The 6532-nt window shown below is 43.3% G+C and overlaps 1 long non-coding RNA gene across 1 annotated transcript; it reads right to left on the bottom strand.

Moving 5' to 3' along the window:
* Positions 1–2831: 2831 nt before the first annotated feature.
* Positions 2832–3467, bottom strand: LOC119617814. The gene is made up of 3 exons (XR_005234232.1): positions 3304–3467; positions 3002–3227; positions 2832–2927 (listed from the first exon to the last, which is right to left on the bottom strand). It is a non-coding gene; the product is annotated as an uncharacterized LOC119617814 (long non-coding RNA).
* Positions 3468–6532: the final 3065 nt, after the last annotated feature.

Here is a 6532-nt window from a genome sequence, read left to right as displayed (position 1 = left end):
TGGGGGATGACTACCCTAATCTCTCACCCTACTTCGATCATTCAAGCTCACAGCGGTTCTCTGCAAACTCATCATCTGCCGGGGCCCGAGCGCCAAAGACCTCTAGCCAATAAAACACTCTAATTGTCTTTATCTCTCCGTGTGAGTCTCTCCAGGTTGAAATGGAGTATGCTTAGTTGAAAACATTTTCAAAAAAGGTCTATTATTTTCAAACGTTTCTAAAAAAGTCTAACATTTTCAAATGATATAATCAGGTCAGATCTCCGAGGATTCAAAGCAGTCTGCAACTGCCTTTAGTTCTTTTAGCTGCTCAGAGTCAGCGGCCTCGTACATCTCGAAGATCAGGTTGTGAATCTGATTTTCCATTTTCAGTTTGTGTAAGAGTGTCAGAGCCACAGTCTTTACTCCCACATCTTCTGCTTGAATGTTTCGCAGAGTCAGCAGACGTTGTACAGCGGGGACAAACTGGGGCTTTAAAAGTCGCTGAAATATGTCGCGGAAGTTGTCCTGATAAAACCCCGTCTCCTCTTGAAAATTGAGACAGCGATGTTGACGCTGGCTGGGGTGGTCAATCATGCAACCGTAACAAATTTTGCGCAGATAGTTTGAAATGGTCACATTCAGCAGGTGAAGCAGAGCTGATTTCACACTCTTGACCAGCAGCGAGGAGACAGATCTGTCAACTTCATCCCCCTGATCTTGATTAGGGGGGCTGCTGGTGGTCATCTGGGGGATGTCTGTCTCTTCAGCGATGGTCGACAGCGGCCTCCTCAAAGAACCCCGAGTGATTGCCCATAAAACCTCGGTGAGTGAGGGGGCAGATGAGGATGAGGAAGAGTAAGAATTTAGTGACGGTGAAGGGGGGTAATAAGGTTCCATATTATACCCTTCTGGCCCTGAAGGTGGGCAGAGTGGCTCTTCACGCTGGTCGTACCCACCCCAGCATTCTGACAGAGTGGTCTGCTTCGATTGACAGGACATTTTGTCATCTGTGATGAGTTGAAGTCTTTAGCAGAGGAACCTACAACCGCCTCCATATATATTGTAGAGGGAGGCGGGGTCAGAAGGCGGCGCTTAAATGATTAGTTTTCTTCACCGTCATTATGTCAGCCCAGCAACGGCAGCTGTGAAAAAGGCCGGAAATTTGCTCACCAATTTCATCCATTTTCCTTGACCACACCTCCACCAGCCAGCAGAGTCCTGAATAAGCCGCAGTCCGGATTAACAGACTCCAGGACAAACAGGTTGGAGGTGTCAGCCATTCGCACGCTCGCCCAAAAATACCAACGACCGCTCAGGCTGTCTTTTGCTGCCCAACTTGCGCTAAAGAGAATCTTTTTCTCCACAATTTTGGAAAAAGCCTCCTTCTGGCCCACTTTGCTGCCGGTGGCGAGGATCTACCTTCTTCCTCTCCTTGATTCAGGATGTTACGTGGTACCGCCAGTCTTAGCACGGCCCAGTCATTGTATAACAGCCTTCCGAAAGGAGATAACGGACCCAGTTTCTCACTTTCTTGCAGCTGGTACAGACTTAGTTCACCTTTCTTGTAGTTGAAAACGTAGCCCAACGCACCACAGAAACCGTGATCTTCTAAAGACCACTCCTGATGCAGCAAGCCGGGAGGAGGTATCTGCACTCTACACAGGTAGAACACGCTTCTCCAGGGCGCGTCAGCTACACGGTCGGAATGATGATAGATCGATAACGGAGTTTCCCCGACGAGAGCGGACTTGTTTTCCACGAAGGGCGCGATTGCTTCGTCCAGCACCGTCTGTGCTGACTCTTTTTCAGTTGATGGCCCAGCACCTGCGACATTCGGAGGATTCTTGTCCGTCGAAGTTGACGCTGCCGCGGTTGGCGGTTTCTTGTCTAGGGTTGTTGAAGTTGAAACTTCAGCAGTAGACGGACCCGGCTTCATGTCAGCATTCTCACTCTTGACTCTTTTTACTCTAACCATCTTTGAACAGATACTGGCCACCAGATATTGGAGAGTACGGCAAGGAACATTTTAAAGGAATAAAAAACCCTCCCTTTTCTTTTGATTGGATAAGATATTCTCAACGGTATTTATTACAACTGCAGCTGTGTGTGCGTGCATGGGAGGAGTGTGCACGTGGGGGTGCCGGATAATGCCAGGTGTGACATGTTGCATCTGGGAAATGGGTAGTCACTAAAATGATTAGGAGTTCAACAAAAGCTGAAGGGTCATAAACCACGGTAGGGGGTTTATGGCAGGGGGGTAATAAACCTGTATTATATATTCTCTATCCTCTTTAAATGATGGTGGTTCCACACAATAACTTTATCCTATACTAGCTACCGATACTCCTTCCTTCTTCTCCACTTAAAAAATACAATGCTGCAGTAGACACATTTTTATTGGAAAGTACAAGACCATCTTTAAATATAACTAAAATGTAGGCTGCAATAGAAGATGTGGGGCCTCAACTTGCCGAGATTGGACTGGTACAACTATGCCTTCCTTCTTAAGCCAAGCCAAGATGTATATTGCAGAGGACACAGCGCTGGCCTGGTTCACAATTGAAAAGGAACTTACTGAACCAGTCCCGATACAGGCTTTTATATCACAAACTAGGGGTGAAATCCCATTAGGGAATCCATTATTGATATTTGCTGATACCTGGCAAGCATCACATCACATTATTGATCATCCTTATGGTTTAACAAATTATTGAAAGTTGGCAGAAAAAACTATTAGAAATCATGGGCTGTAGCAAGTATTAACTTTATTGGGAATGTCTGTCATGGCGATGCCTAAGTGTCTGACCCACATGCAGAAAACACTCAGAAAATATCAACAGCAGTTTCCTTTTTTAGGAAAAAAGATTTATTTTCTCAAATTGTTTGAGACTCAAACGGACCCCTCTGGGAAACACAGGATTAGGTGGCTCAGGAGTCAGTGATCCCTTTAAAGAAAGAACTCTGGTTAGATGACTTGGTTTCTGAACTGGTGGTTGGTTAGATAGGAGGTTTAGCTTACAGGTGTTGAGGTGAAGTTCCATCCAGGGAGGGAATTAACTGCTGGCTCTGAGGAGATCTGAACTCACAGGAGGCGTCAGGAGATGTCAGAAGAGCAGTGGAGAGCGGACAGGGTTTGATCTGTGGTGGTTCTGAAGGTTGAGCAGCGGAGCAATCAGGCAACGGTTTAATCCAGGCATGAACAAGACACAGACCTCCGAGCTGGAGCCAACTGGGATCTGGGTGACCTAGGAGGAGTCAAAAACACAGGGGATCAAAAAATGCAGCAAGTTTCTGCAACAAGATTTGAAGGGCTTGAAGTACCTCATTGGGCTAACACTCAGGCACTGAAGAGACGTCAGCCAGCTCCTTATACGCAGCTCCGCTGATGAGACCAAATGGGCTCCAGGTGTTACAGAAAAGTTGCCCAGCCGCTCTCCAGAAAGCTCCTGGACGCCCCCTGCTGGACAAACTCAGAATATGCTCCCAGAACGCTGGTTAGATGACTTGGTTTCTGAACTGGTGGTTGGTTAGATAGGAGGTTTAGCTTACAGGTGTTGAGGTGAAGTTTCATCCAGGGAGGGAATTAACTGCTGGCTCTGAGGAGATCTGAACTCACAGGAGGCGTCAGGAGATGTCAGAAGAGCGGTGGAGGGCGGTGGAGAGCGGACAGGGTTCGATCTGTGGTGGTTCTGAAGGTTGAGTAGCGGAGCAATCAGACAACGGTTTAATCCAGGCATGAACAAGACACAGATCTCCGAGCTGGAGCCAACTGGGAGCTGGGTGACCTAGGAGGAGTCAAAAACACAGGGGATCAAAAAATGCAGCAAGGTTCTAAGCAAGTCTCTGCAACAAGATTTGAAGGGCTTGAAGTACCACATTGGGCTAACACTCAGGCACTGAAGAGATGTCAGCCGGCTCCTTATATGCAGCTCCGCTGATGAGACCCAATGGGCTCCAGGTGTTACAGAATAGTTGCCTAGCCGCTCTCCAGAAGGCTCCTGGACGCCCCCTGCTGAACAAACTCAAAATATGCTCCCAGGACCACAACAATGTCTTTGAGAGGAACGAGACTATTCTTTGCACAACTAGCTACTAACTACAGCATCCCTAAATAAGAATTTTGGAGTTGCATAATCTCAGTACAATGAAATTTTCCCTTTTCACTTCAAAAAGAGTTGCAAAAGCTAGTACAGAACAACCAAGGGTTTATTTTGTTTTAAATAAAAATATTTTCAGCACAGCAGTTTCAGTGTCAAGCTTTTCCATGCACACCTTTGATAAAAACAAAAGGAATCACATTGGCACAGTAAAACTTGATAAATGTCACCAACGTGGGAGTCAACACTTGGTACAATGCTGTGCCTAACATAAAACAGCTTAACAACAATATAAAACAAGTTGTAAGTTTAACAAACCTAAGTTTTAGGACATATTCAGCATTTTAACATATAAACAAAAGACAACTCTGCACACTCACCTCTCCCCAGCACATCTCAGTGCCAACTGGAGAGGGCTCAGTGTTGCCAGATCAGAAATGTAGGATTATCGTACCAGAGACATAAAATTATCGTATTTTGAGGGAAATTATCGTACATCCGTCATAACCAAAATAACAAGTCTATTGATGCGCTAAAGTCACTCTAGTGTTGAATAGTGTCTGACAGATACTCAGCGCTTCTTCTTCCAGACTGGCTCTGCTTCTTTCTTTCTTTCTTTTTTTTTTTTTTCTCACTCATGGGGCGGGCGCAGCAGACTATTCAGCCAATCATAGCCGTTGTTCTGAGGCAAACGCATACACGTCACTCGTAGCTCACATTTATAAAAGCACGATTGGCTGAAAATTCCAGCCAATCGTGCATCTGTTTCCGGAAACAGATGCCTTCAGGGTTCACAAAAAAAAAACCTGACAGGCAGTTGCGGCAGGTTGATTACAACCGATGACAACCACACATTCACGGAATGGTCAAATTATCATATATTTGGCCTCTTTTGGGATTAATGATCGTACATCGTACAGAGGGCAAAATTATCGTACAAATACGATAATTATCGTACACCTGGTAACACTGGGAGGGCAGCACTAACACAGGATGTGAGGCGGCAGCAGGAAGTAAGAAAATAAAAGCTCCTCCACCAAAATAAAGTACAATACATAAACAACAACAAAAAACAAATGTACATGGAAAATGAAAGTAGATTTGGGGTGAAATATAAACACTTTTACACACTTGCTACACTAGGGGTGGTGCTTCCAAATTGTACAGTTTCATGAGACAGTTTTACTCACCAAAACTTGGGGGTCTCAAGAGAGTATGGGATGAAGATCTGCAGAATGAGATAACTATTGAGAAATGGAAAGAAATAACAGGATCCTGGTATAAGACATTTAGATAATACAGACCTGCCGAATTATATATAAAATTCTACATTGACTCTATTCGGCTCTTGTAAACTTGCAAGATTAAAGCTCTGTGATTCTGAGTTGTGCTGGAGGTCTGAGAAGTGCAGGGGAACACTTTAACATATGTTGTACAAATGTGAAAAGTTAAAAAATCTTTGGGATAATATAATAGTACTTATCAACAAATTACTCAGGATATATTTAACTCTGAACCCTGCTCTATGTATTTTAGGTATAGTAACAGAGGGATATGGGCTAACACTCAAACAAACATTATGGTGTAGATTAGCACTTATCACAGGGTGCAAGATGGCCCTAAGACACTGAAAAGAAAAAAATGTTACACCACATGTTAAAAAATGGTTGGTAGAAATTGATAAAGCAGCCAGTTACGAACAGTTGATTTCCAGGTTGAACAATCAGGGGAAGTTATTCATAGAATTATGGGCCCCCTACATGAATCTAGTACAACATGGATGATGAGATGGAAAGGACTAAGAGCTTTGTGAGTAGATGAGAATGTTTTTTTTTTGTTTCCTTTTCTACAATAAGATAAGGTCTGTGGTGAGAAAGGTGGTAGGAGGAAGGCCGTAATGTTAACTATGTACAGGTAAACATTTGTGGTTATATTTTTTAATATTAGGTTTAGATTGTCTTTCTTTTCCTTCGTTCTCATCTTACTTATTGTTTCTCCTTTACTTGAGTTTTTTGTCTTGATTTTGTAATGGGGATGTTACATTTTTGCCATGTTCTTACACATGTTTGTGTTGGCTGGTTGGGCGTTATGTTAAAAAGCAAAAAATAAATAAATAAAGGTAGAATTAATGTTCTCTCCATGCATGGGTTTTTTCCTGGTTATCCCCATGCACAAGTTTTTTCCTGGTGCTCTGGTTTCTTTCCACTGACCAAAAATACATGTTAAAAATATTCCCATCAGTCATACTTTTTAAACGAATACTCCAAGGTAGTTTTTCGTATTGTTGTAAGTACATTAAAGTAATAAAACCTTTATTTTTTTTACCTTGGATTATTTGCTGTAATAATGGGTTTTTGCTTTTCTCTATTGAATTCAGTGTTGTAAATGCTTGGTCTATGGTAGCATTGTAATAAAAGAAAGACAGAGAACTGTGACGCATCTCACATGAATAT

Source organism: Kryptolebias marmoratus, linkage group LG16, assembly GCF_001649575.2.
Source record: "Kryptolebias marmoratus isolate JLee-2015 linkage group LG16, ASM164957v2, whole genome shotgun sequence".
Classification (NCBI taxonomy): domain Eukaryota; kingdom Metazoa; phylum Chordata; class Actinopteri; order Cyprinodontiformes; family Rivulidae; genus Kryptolebias; species Kryptolebias marmoratus.
The sequence above is the reverse complement of the archived record's forward strand: the minus strand, read 5'-3'. Positions and strand labels throughout refer to the sequence as shown.